The sequence below is a fragment of the Ailuropoda melanoleuca genome, chromosome 3 (assembly GCF_002007445.2).
Source record: "Ailuropoda melanoleuca isolate Jingjing chromosome 3, ASM200744v2, whole genome shotgun sequence".
NCBI classification, from domain to species: Eukaryota; Metazoa; Chordata; class Mammalia; order Carnivora; family Ursidae; genus Ailuropoda; species Ailuropoda melanoleuca.
In genome coordinates, this window is record NC_048220.1 from 12,304,124 (window position 1) to 12,316,856 (window position 12,733).

Sequence of the window (12,733 nt, forward strand, 5' to 3'; positions counted from 1 at the left end):
TCTTCTCTTGACTCAAGCCAGCTTTTTTTTTTCCATTCACAGTACTTTGTCTCCAAAGTCAGAAACCTGATGCCACCCTCCCTTCTCCATCTCTCTTCACCTTATCTCAGTTACTAAGCACTTATAGTATACTTTAAAAATAGCTCTTAAATCTCCTTATTCCTCTGCACCCCTATTGTAACCAGTTCCAATTTTTCCTTCTCTCTTATATTAGAGCAGACCTATCAAACTCTTTTCTGCTCCTCATCTTATATTCTAAGCCAATCTCCCTACTGCAGTGAGCGGTAACTTCTAAACACAAAAATCTGGCCCGTGGTTCCCTTTATTCACTGCACTTTGACTTTTTGTTTTATTTGATCCCATAATACCTTTAATTAATTTATTTTATTTATTTTTAATTTCAGGAGTAGAATTGAGTGAGTCATCATGCCCTTTGACTGTAAGATGAAGTTTTAGAAGTCTTTTTATTGTCATTGCCAGTCTGTCTAGGGGTCTCTCTCTCTCTGTGTTTCCTTCTCTAACCGCACGTTCGGCATTAAAGGGGAATACAAATAACTAATTCACCATGCCTCCATCATGTTTTTTGACCCTTTAGTTTCTGAAATGTTTCACAGTGTATTTGATTGCAGTTAAGTTGAAAGATTCATGGGTTAAACACCTTTAATATTTTCCTTAGTTCCTCTCATATTTGAGGCAAAGCCAAGGTGTATCCCAAACCAGAGGCTACATACCTTTTGCTAAGTTTTGTTTTATTTTATAATATTTATGTCCTCCAAATTCTTACATTATACTGTCATTTCTAGATATTTTTCTTGTTATTAAGATATAAAAATCTTAATTTGATTCTCTATTTTTTACTGCAAAATGAACAAGAAATTGCCATTTTGATCCAGGTTAGCATGTTTTAGTCTTAATGTTACTAAATGTTATAATTAGAGCATATAACTGGTAAAGGTTATTGTTTAATATTCGTATATATTTCAACTTAAAATATACGACTCTTGAGGTAGATGGTATATTCCATATAAGAAAAAAAGAAATATGTGGTGCCTGAGTGGCTCAGTCAGTTGAGCATCTGACTCTTGATCTCAGCTCAGGTCTTGATGTCAAGGTCATGAGTTCCTGCCCTGTGTTGGGCTCCATGCTGGGTGTGGAGCCTAGGGGGAAAAAAAGGAAAAGAAAAAAATAGCAAACATACAACCAGTGTTAACTTCTTTATATTTCAGGCAGACAGTCACAAAAATGTTACATTCTAGAATATATAAGAGAGGATATCAACATGATACATGAACAACTAATATTGGTTGTGGGATAAATGTAGATAAAGAATTAATTGCCTATAATTAAAGTATAATCAATGAAACTAGGATTAAATGATGGTACAAATAAATGTGATTGATGTGAAGGACTGGTAGAAATGAATGTAATAAATATTTGAATACAAAGTAGAAAAAAATAATTTTGTAAGGATTCCTCCTAAAACTGAATTTAAATGCAGTTTTCTTATTTTTAATGGTGATAAATTCAATGAAGAATGAGTATGGGGAAAATACTCCTACATTAATTAATTAATCAAGTCAGATTTACTCCTGTGTTGCAAGGGTGATTGAATATTTGCAAATCAGTCAATGTGATAAATAAATAAGAGAAAGGATTAGAACCATATGATCATTTCAGTAGATGGCAGGAAAAGTATTTGACAAAGTACAACACCCATTCATGATGGATACCATCATGAATAAGCATAATATTATCCTCAGGGGGGAAAATTGACAAATTTCCCCTAAGGTCAGGAACCTAAGGATGTCCACTCTGATCATTTTGATTCAACACAGTACTGAAGTCCTAGCCACAGCAATCGGACAACAAAAAGAAATAAAAACCACCTAATTGGCAAGGAAGGAGTAAAAATTTCACCGTTTGCAGATGGCGTGATACTATATGTGGAAAACGCTAACGGGTCCACCAAAAAACTCCCAGAACTGATAAATGAATTCAGTAAAGTTGTAGGATACAAAATCAATGTACAGAAACCTGTTGAATTTCTATACACTAATAATGAAGCAGCAGAAAGAAATCAAGAAAACAATCCCATTTACAATGGTAACAAAAATAAGATGTCTAGGAACAAACCTGGCCAAAGAGGTGAAAGACCTGTATCCTGAAAACCATAAAACACTGGTGAAAGAAATCTGAAGATGACAAGAAGAAATGGAAAGACATTCTGTGCTCGTAGATTGGAAGAACAAACATGGTTAAAATGTCTATACCATGCAGAACAATGTACACATGTAATGCAATCACTATCAAAATATCACAGCAGTTTTTACAGAACTAGAACAAACAATTCTTAAAGTTGTATGGAACAGGAATGCCTGGGTGGCTCAGTTAAGTGTTTGCCTTCGGCTCAAGTCATGATCCCAGAGTTCTGGGATCAAGTCCCTTGTTGGGCTCCTTGCTTGGTGGGGAGCCTGCTTCTCCCTCTGATTGCTTCTCCCTCTGCCTGCTGCTCCCCTTGCTTGTTCTTACACACTCTCTCACTCTCTCAAATAAATAAATAAAACCTTTAAAAAAATAAAAATAAAATTTGTATGGAACCAGAAAAGACCCTGAATAGTTAAAGCAATCTGGAAAAGGAAAAGCAAAGCTAGAGGCATCACAATTCCGGACTTCATGTTATATTACAAAGCTATAGTAAACAAAACACTACGGTACTGGCACAAAGATAGACACATAGAGCAATAGAACAAAATAGAAAACCCAGAAATAAACTCACAACTGTATGGTTGGTTAATCTTTGACAAAGCAGGAAAGCCTATCCAATGGGAAAAAGTCTCTTCAACAAATGGTGTTGGGAAAACACAACAGTAGCATGCAAAAGAAAGAGACTGGACAACTTTCTTACACCACACACAAAATGGCTTTAAGACCTAAACATGAAACCTGAAACCATAAAAATGCTGGAGGAGAACACAGGGAGTAACCCGTTAGACATCAGCCATAGCATGTTTGTTCTAGATTTGTCTCCTGAGGCAAAGGAAACCATAGTAAAAATAAACTATTGAAACTACATCAAAATAAAAGTTTGTTTTTTGGGTGTTGAGTTTGATAAGTTCTTTATAGATTTTGGATACGAGCCCTTTACCTGATAAAACATTTGCAAATATCTTCTCCCATTTTGTAGGTTGTCTTTTGGTTTTGTTGACTATTTGACAAAATACAGCATCTTTTCTTGATTAGAACTCTCCACAGTGTAGGGATAGAAGGAACATACCTCAATATCATAAAAGCCATATACGAAAAGCTCACAGCGAATATCATTCTTAATGGGGAAAAACTGAGAGCTTTCTCCCTAAGGTCATGGAACATGACAGGGATGTCCACTGTCACCACTGCTCTTCAGTATAGTACTAGAAGTCCTAGCCTCAGCAATCAGACAACAAAAGAAATAAAAGGCATCACAATCAGCAAAGAAGAAGTCAGACTCTATTTGAAGATGACCTGAAACTCTATGTGGAAAACTGAAAAGATTTCACCCCAAAATTACTAGAAGTCATACAGGAAATCAGCAAAGTGGCACAATACAAAATCAATGCACAGAAATCAGTTGGATTTCTATTCACTAATAGTGAGACAAAAGAAAGAGAAATTAAGGAATAAATCCCATTTACAATTGCACTGAAAGCCATAAAATACCTAGGAATAAACTTAACCAAAGAGGCAAAAGACCTGTACTCAAAAAACTATAGAATACTCATGAAAGAAACTGAGGAAGACACAAAGAAATGGAAAAATGGCTCATGGTTGGGAAGAACAAATATTGTTAAAATATCTGTGCTTCCTACAGCAATCTATACATTCAGTGCAATCCCTACCAAAATACCATCAACTTTTTTCACAGAGCTGGAACAATTAATCCTAAAATCGGTATGGAAACAGAAAAGACCCCAAATAGCCAAATGAATGTTGAAAAAGAAAACCAAAGCTGGTGGCATCACAATCCCAGACTTCAAGCTCTATTACAAAGCTGTAATCATCAAGACAGTATGGTACTGGCACAAAAACACACAGATCAGTGGAACAGAAGAGAGGACCCTCAACTCTCTGGTCAACTAATCTTCGATTAGCAGGAAAGAATATCCAGTGGAAAAAAGACAGTCTTTTCAACAAATGGTGTTGGGAAAATTGGACAGCCACATGCAGAAGAATGAAAGTGGACCATTTCCTTCCACGATACACAAAAATAAACTCAAAGTGGATTAAAGAGCTCAATGTGAGACAGGAATCCATCAATATCCTAGAAGAAAACACAGGCAGCGACCTCTGTGACCTTGGCCACAGCAACTTCTTGCTTGACACGTCACTAAAGGCAAGGGAAACAAAGGCAAAAATGAACTCTTGGGACTTCATCAAGATAAAAGTCTTTTGCACAGCAAAGTAAACGGTTGACAAAACCAAAAGACAACCTATATGACTTTTTAAAACTAATTAGTTGCTCTAAGTTTTATGCTATCTATATAATTTACTCAGCCTACCTTCAAATAATTTCATACTTCATAGATTTCTTAGGAAGACTAGAACAATACACATTCACTTCCCCACCTATCCTTTGTGATACTGTTTTCATCCATTTCATACATTTGTTATGAACCTGTATCATATTGCTCTTATTTGCATTAAATAGTCACTTGTTCTTTAAAGAAAATTAAAAGAAGGAAAAAATGTTTTTATAATTACGCATATATTTGCTCTTTCCCGTGGTGCTCATTCTTTTACATAGGTCCAAATTTTTGATTCTGGCCTGGAAAGCTTTCTCTAATCTTCCTTGAATGTTTTCTGATGATAAATAAGAAGAAGCTATCAGGGGGCGCCTGGGTGGCACAGCGGTTAAGCGTCTGCCTTCGGCTCAGGGCGTGATCCCGGCGTTACGGGAGCGAGCCTCACGTCAGGCTCTTCTGCTATGAGCCTGCTTCTTCCTCTCCCACTCCCCCTGCTTGTGTTCCCTCTCTCGCTGGCTATCTCTATCTCCGTCGAATAAATAAAAATAAAATCTTAAAAAAAAAAGAAGCTATCAGCTTATTTTTTGCCTTAAAATTCCTTTAGTTCACCTTTATTTTTGAGATACANCGTCGAATAAATAAAAATAAAATCTTAAAAAAAAAAAGAAGCTATCAGCTTATTTTTTGCCTTAAAATTCCTTTAGTTCACCTTTATTTTTGAGATACATTTTTTTTAATTGGATTTTAGAAGTCTTTATTGACAATACCCACCCTCTCCATCCTTACCCTCATAATTAAAAAAAACACTGCTTTCTTGTCCTCTGGCTTGCATGGTTTCTCACGAGAAACTTGTTTTTATTTATGTTCCTCTAAATAATGTCTTAATGTCTTTGGTCTTGGTTGAGATTCTTAGAACAATATGATGATAATTTTCGTTAAAAGTTCAAAGCTTTTGACTACTAGGTACTCCCAAGTCTGCCTTTTCTGGTACTACAGATCTCTAGATTTTTTTTTTTTTGGTCTTTCTACTGTCTTTGTTTAATCTTCATAGATTCTATTGCTATGTCTTAAAGTTCACTAATCTTTTTTTTTTTTTGTAGTGTCAAGTATACTTTTTATTTTCATTCTAGGCACTATTTTTTCATCACTCGGTGTTTAATTTGTGTTCCTTTAATGTCTTCTATTTCTCTCACATTTCTTCCTCTACCTTTTTGACATTTTGACCATACTTATAATAAGCGTTTAGACCTTCTATCCTCCCAGTTTCTTCATTTATGTCATTCTTGGGTCTGCTTTTATTGATTTTCATCTCTCGATGATGAGTCATATTTTCCTATTTATTTTTATGAGTGGTAATTTGTGGTGGTCCAAGTGAATCCTGGATGTTATTGGATGCTGCGTTTTGCTGTTTCTCTAAATGAGTACTGGATTGTCTTTTTGTCTTTCAGTTGGCATCAGTTTAACCCGTTTCAAGTTCGTTTTTGTTGCAAATGCAGAGAAACACTTAATTCAAAGTTATCTTTGACCCCCTACTATACAAATACCTTTTAAAATATTTTATTCAAAACTCATGCATTACGAGGTATTTTTATTCTGGCGTATGGAAACAGAAACATTTCCCTGGCCTTTGTAAGCTCCAACAATTTTTCTGCCCACTTCTTTCTGGTAGTCCTTTCCTCAGAGTGAGGTTTCTTCTCAAAACTGCCACGCTCAGTTTAGGTAATCGTATTCTAGAGTTCTCTTTTCTCTTCCCTTTATTCAAGAATGATAGTCTCAGGGGGTCCCTGGGTGGCTTAGTGGGTTAAGTGTCTGCCTTTGGCTCAGGTCATGATCCTGGGGTCCTGGGATCAAACCTAGCATTGGGCTCCCTGCTCAGCAGGAAGTGTGCTTCTCCCTCTGCCCCTCCCCCTGCTCATGCTTGTGCTTTCTCTATCTCTCTCTAAAATAAATAAATAAATAAATCTTAAACAAAAATAGTCCTCGCTCAGTGGTTAAGCGTCTGCCTTCGACCCAGGGCGAGATCCTGCTGGTCTGGGATCTAGCCTTGCATCAGGCTCCTCCACTGGGAGCCTGCTTCTTCCTCTCCCACTCCCCCTGCCTGTGTTCCTGCTCTCGCTGGCTATCTCTCTCTCTGTCAAATAAATAAATAAAATCTTTAAAGGAAAAAAAAATAGTCCTGGGTTGCTAGTACTTGAAAACGTGTTTTATAAAATTTGTCTGTCTTTTAAATCCATTTGGGACAGAAGGCTAAATCTGGTCTCTTTTATGCCACTGCCCTAAGGGATAGTTGACAGTTGTTTTTATACTTGATATCAACATAATTTTTGTTCTGAATTCCAGTTATTTTACCACCTTATGAAAATAAAACTCAGTTATTTTTGCTTTTTTTTTTTTTTTTAATTCCACCAGCTCTAACCAGATCATGCAGCAATTCACTGTCAGGGGGTTGGGTGGTCCATGAGCCTTGAGTCCACATAGTTACCAGGAAAAGTTATCCTTTGTCTGATCCATTAGGCCCAATGTTTTTTTTAAGATTCTGGATTATGCTTAATATCTGGAAATTTGACACACTCTTTCTACGTGGCTTACAGCCTAGTCTTTTTAGTGACTCAGCAAAATACAATTTAAAATTGAGAATAAACATCTTGTCATGTAATCATTTTATCAAGAACTTTTTTTAAACTCCTACTAGGCATCAGGTTTTGCTCTAAATATTAACCCATGTAATCTTCATAACTATTTAGTAAAGTAACTATTATCATCCACATTTTATCAGTGAGAAAATAAAGCCACAGCAAGGCATAAATGACTTGCTTCCTGATCTTACAACTAGTCAATAAAATAAATAGGATTTGTACCCAGGCATTCCAGCTCCAGGGATGGGATTCTTAATCATTTTACAGGATAGCCCTACATACAGTTAAAGCAGCATTTAGGTAAACATTTATTTTCTGAAATGCGTACGTTAGTAAAATAAAATGAAAATAAGTGAATTGAACAACCAACTGAAGTTAGGACAACAAAATCAATCCAAAGGAAGCATAACAAAGCATAATAAAGGTAGAAACAAATAAAAAACTAGAAAACAAAACAAAAAAAAATGGTAGTACTAATAAAGTAATGCAGGAACATAATCTTTGGTCAGAGCAGTGGAATGCTAAACCCTCAGGTAAGAGAGTACGGAAAGAAAAAGCATTAATCACAAAAGGAGAAATGCTAATAAGGAAATAACTACACGCATACACACAAAAGCTTGTTCAAAGAATCCTATTGATCAACTATACAAATAAATTTTAGAATATGAATGGAATTTATAACTTTGTAGATAAATAAAATTATCAAAACTGCCCTCAGAAGACACAATGGAAACTCACCAATCACAATAAATAAAATAGAGAAAATTGTTGAAAAGCTACTCTGTGAGAGAGCAACAATCCCAGTCATTTTGATGGGGGCAATTCTAGTAAACTTGTAAGAAATAAAAATTTCAGTAGTATTTAAATTATTTGCAAGAAGGGAAGGTTTATAAATTATTTTATGATGCTCTCATGACATTGATAACAAAAACCCAACAAAAATATCACAAAGGGGACAACTACAAATGGTCATATCCTTTCTTAGAACACTTTTGTAAGTGGGGCTTATTCTAGGAATTCAAGAATTATTCAAATAATTTCCTGCATTAATGAAAAACTATTTTTAACGCCATAGATGTTAAAAAGGCACTTTGTAAATTTAACATTTGCTAGTGGTTGAAAACTTGTAAAAAATGAAACAATATATATTCTGAGAACCACCCCCCACCCCCCGGCCCTCGGGAGAGTACCACGTGGCTTGTTAAGCATACAGACTCACCTGCTTGCAGGAGAGTTCTCTTTCCCTTTTGGCTGTCCCTCAAGTTATGCTCCTCTCCTCTGTTCTTCTGGAACACTCACTAGTATCCTTCACAGTGGGTTTAAATTTTGATAAAACACGGGAATAGACATTGATCCAGAAGCTACGACTCTTTGCTACTGAGAAATATTATTGAATCAAGGCGTGATGAGCAGAACTCTAAAGAAATAGAGAATGAAGCAATCAACGTAGAGTCTTCTCAGTAAATTACCCTGCTTCAGTTACTTGGAACGTGAAGCCCCCACCTCTCTGCCTGGTTTATGAGCTTTCTATGATGTGTCCCATCATTATTTCCAAGCTTGCCATATTCCTTATTGCTGCGGTGGGTTTGTTTCTATTCTTTCACTTCTCTCAATTTTACTTATATTCCCCTTTTAACCACACAACTTCTAAGCATTGTGCAAAACACAGCATTCACAGCACCCCCTAACTGAAACATTTCGCTGACGAGACCAACTCACATCGATCGTCATCTTCCTCAATTGCTCTGTGCTTCTATGTTGTAAACCACCACTTGGGAAGTACATTTTAAAACTACTGAATGAAGTCTTCTATTTCCTACATTAAAGACTTGAAGAAAACATCCCATGTCATAGATTTTGTTTTCCCTCAGCATATAGTAGGGTTCATTTACTATAATTTATCTTTGTATTTTTATGATTTTGAGGTTTACCATTAAACTTTGTTTATACTTTCTAATGTTTTTATCCATAATCTTAGGATTAAGGAAATTTAGGCACATCATAAGTACATTTAATGAAGGAATCTGTGCATAATGCTCTTTCACTACACAGCTCATCTCATCTTGTGGGCACTTTTACCTGAGGGCGTTTTTCATTTCATGTACCACGCCACCCCTCCATTTGGACACGTGGGTGATCCCTCTGTGTTTTGTTGGTAAAACCCTTTATAAGATTGGCTTAAGTGTATGATTTAGTATTTGAGTATTTGTTCATTTAGGTGAAATTTACCACCTGATTTTGTTACATCAATACGGTGCTTTTCCTTAGACACATCACAGCTTCCCTTCCGCGGGTAGACTATGCTGCAAAACGGTTCTCCTGGGCTAAGGATGCCAGACCTCACTCTCCCAGGGACCTTTGAATAAGGTGCTCTGTGTTCTCAGCTTCTGTGCCCTGTGCACACCGGTGATCTCTATCTGCTGTAGTGATTTTCCCTTTATTTGGTCCAATTTTCCTTGTATTAATCAGTTAGTCTATCTTGTAGTTTGGCATGTGGCTTTCCTAATTTTTTCTTTCTATCCTTTTTATTATTTAGATTGATATTTTAAAAGACAATGTCATATATAAGGCTTCATTTTAGTTTTTTTCACCATCTCATCAATTTATTCTGTTTCAGTTTGATTTGATGTCTCAGATTTCTTTTATGCCTCGAGTTTGAGCTCTTATCCTCAACTGTGATAACTTATGGATGGAAATGTTACTCCCAGATGAGTTGATAACATTAATCNTTAGTTTTTTTCACCATCTCATCAATTTATTCTGTTTCAGTTTGATTTGATGTCTCAGATTTCTTTTATGCCTCGAGTTTGAGCTCTTATCCTCAACTGTGATAACTTATGGATGGAAATGTTACTCCCAGATGAGTTGAGAACATTAAGACTAGAACATATTAATTTGTGTATTCAGGTTTTCACATATGACAGATACATTATGGATCATTCTCATTTTGATGTTTAATGTGTTATCATTTTTCATTGAATAATAAATGATACATAATTACACACGTTATTAATTACCTGCAGTTGTTTAATTTATTTCTTCTGAGCAAGTGGGAACAAGTACAAAATGGAACCTCATTATTCAGAATAATAAGTGCCTATCTATGAAACTCATTATCAATTTCCAATCTGTCCATCTCTTTCTCTCCTAATTAATATCATTTTAAGAGAACAGCCTAAAAATCTGTTAACATCTTGCAGCTTTATATAGCTATCACTTCTCACACGTGTTTTATCACATTTGTATGGATGTTTAAAATAATACATTTCTCAAGAGGCAAAAACAGTATATTCTTTGTTGTTGTTTTTTTTTTAAGATTTTATTTGTTTATTCGACAGAGATAGAGACAGCCAGCGAGAGAAGGGAACACAAGCAGGGGGAGTGGGAGAGGAAGAAACAGGCTCATAGCAGAGGAGCCTGATATGGGGCTCGATCCCATAATGCCGGGACCACACCCTGAGCCGAAGGCAGACGCTTAACCGCTGTGCCACCCAGGCGCCCCTATTCTTTGTTTTTTTATGAACAGAATTAAATATGCTCTTCAGGTTGTAAAATATTTGATATATTTTCATTGTTGTCTCCATAAACATGAGCATTTCTCATTACTTCAGCCAAGTACCCCATCAACAGCAAGTTTTGATCATTTCCAGTTTTAGCCACAGCCATGAGCTTTCTGAAGCAGTATTTCTAACTGTAAGCGCAATATGCAGAGGATAGCTGGAATTTACTCACCATGGCAACTGAAATTTTATACCCATTCAAAAGCTACTCTTTGCTTCTTTCTACCCCCCAGCTCCTCGTGACCACCATTCTGATTTCTGCTTCTGTGTTTCTATTACAGATACGTCATACAAGTGGAATCTTGAGTATTTGTCCTTATGTGTCTGTCTTACTTCACTTAGCATAATGTTTCCAAGATTCATCCCCGTTGCATATCCAAGAATTTCTTGCTTTTTATGGCTGAAGAATAATCCACTGTGTTTATACACCACATTTCTTCCTTCCTACCTTTCCTTCCTTTTCTCCCTCCCCCCTTCCTCCCTTTCTCTTTTCCTTCCTTTTTCTTTTGTTCTTTTCCTTCCTTCCCTCCCTCCCTTTTCTTTTTCTTTCTTCCTCCATCCCTCCCTCCTTTGTCACCATTTTCTTTCTTTCCTTCTTTCTCCCTTCTCTTCTCTCCATTCCTTCCTTTCCTCCATTCCTCCTTTAGTCCGTCTGTCTTTCCTTCTTTTTGACAACACTGAAGATCTACCATCTGAGCAGATTTAAAGTATGTAATACATGTTTAACTGTTGTCACATTGCTATGGAGGAGATCTCCAGAACTTGTAAGATGCAACCTTGGATCCTTTAGCCAATGTCATTCCATGTCCTCTTCTTGGCCCCTGGAAGCTGCTGTTATACTCTCTGGTTCTATGAATTTGACTCTTTTTGATTTCACATATATGTGAGGCAATGTGGTATTCAACCTTCTGTGTCTGGCTTATTTCACTAAGCACAGCGTCCTCCAGGTTCATCCATTTTGTTGTGCATGCAAGGATTTCCTTTGAGGCTGAGTAATATCCCATTGTGTGTGTGTGTGTGTGTGTGTGTGTGTGTGTGTGTGTGTGTGAAATCACATTTTTTTAATCCATTCATCTACTGATGAACATTTAGGTTGTTTTCATACTTTGGCTACTGTGAATAATGCTACAGTGAACATGGACGTGCAGATTTCTCCTAGAAACTGATTCTGTTTGATTTATATATGTACCTAGAAGTGGGATTACTGGATCACAAGGTAGTTCTATTTTTAATTTTTTGAAGAACTTCCATACCAATATACCTCATGGTTGTATCGATTTACATCCCCACCAAAAGTGTACAAGAGGTCCTTTTACAACCTCACCAATATCTGTTACCTTTGTCTTTTTTTAATAGCAGCCATCTTTGCTGGTGTAAGGTGATATTTCACAATGGTTTCGATTTGCATTTCCCAGATAATTTTTGATGTTGAACAGCTTTTTTAAATATCTGTTGGCCATTTCTATGGCTTCTTTGCAGAAAAGTCTATTCAAATCTTTTGCCCATTTCTAATTAGTTTTATTTGGTTTCTGCTTTTGAGTTGTAGGAATTCCTTAAATATTTTTGGAAATTAACCTCTTACCAGATAGGTGGTTTGCAGATAGTTTCTCTCATTCTGTTGGATGTCTTTTCCCTCTTTTGAGTATTTTGATTTGGATAAATATGCTTTGATATAATCCCACTTGGCTATTTTTATTTTCATTGCCTGTGCTTTCGATGTCATATCCAAAAAAACAAAAAAAAAAAAAACAAAAAAAAACCAAAAAAACACATGTTGCCCAGATCAGTGTCAAGGAGTTCTTTCCTTATGGTTTCTTTTAGGAGTTCATAATTTTATATCTTACATTTAAGTCATCAGATTGAGTTGATACTTGTGTACGGTGTAAAATAAAGTCGATTTCATTCTTTCATATGTAGATCCATTACTCCCAGCCCACAGAATAAAAAGATTTATCAAGGTAGGAAGAATAGTATGAGCACACAACCTGGGACATGCACAACATTTGCTGTTAAATTACATATTTAACTTTCTAGTCCT

General features: G+C 36.1%; 1 long non-coding RNA gene across 1 annotated transcript; it reads right to left on the reverse strand.

Moving 5' to 3' along the window:
- Positions 1–893: 893 nt before the first annotated feature.
- LOC117801387 lies at positions 894–8,748 on the reverse strand. Its single transcript, XR_004623877.1, has 3 exons — positions 8,639–8,748; positions 8,355–8,552; positions 894–1,157 (listed from the first exon to the last, which is right to left on the reverse strand). It is a non-coding gene; the product is annotated as an uncharacterized LOC117801387 (long non-coding RNA).
- Between the last annotated feature and the right edge of the window lie 3,985 nt (positions 8,749–12,733).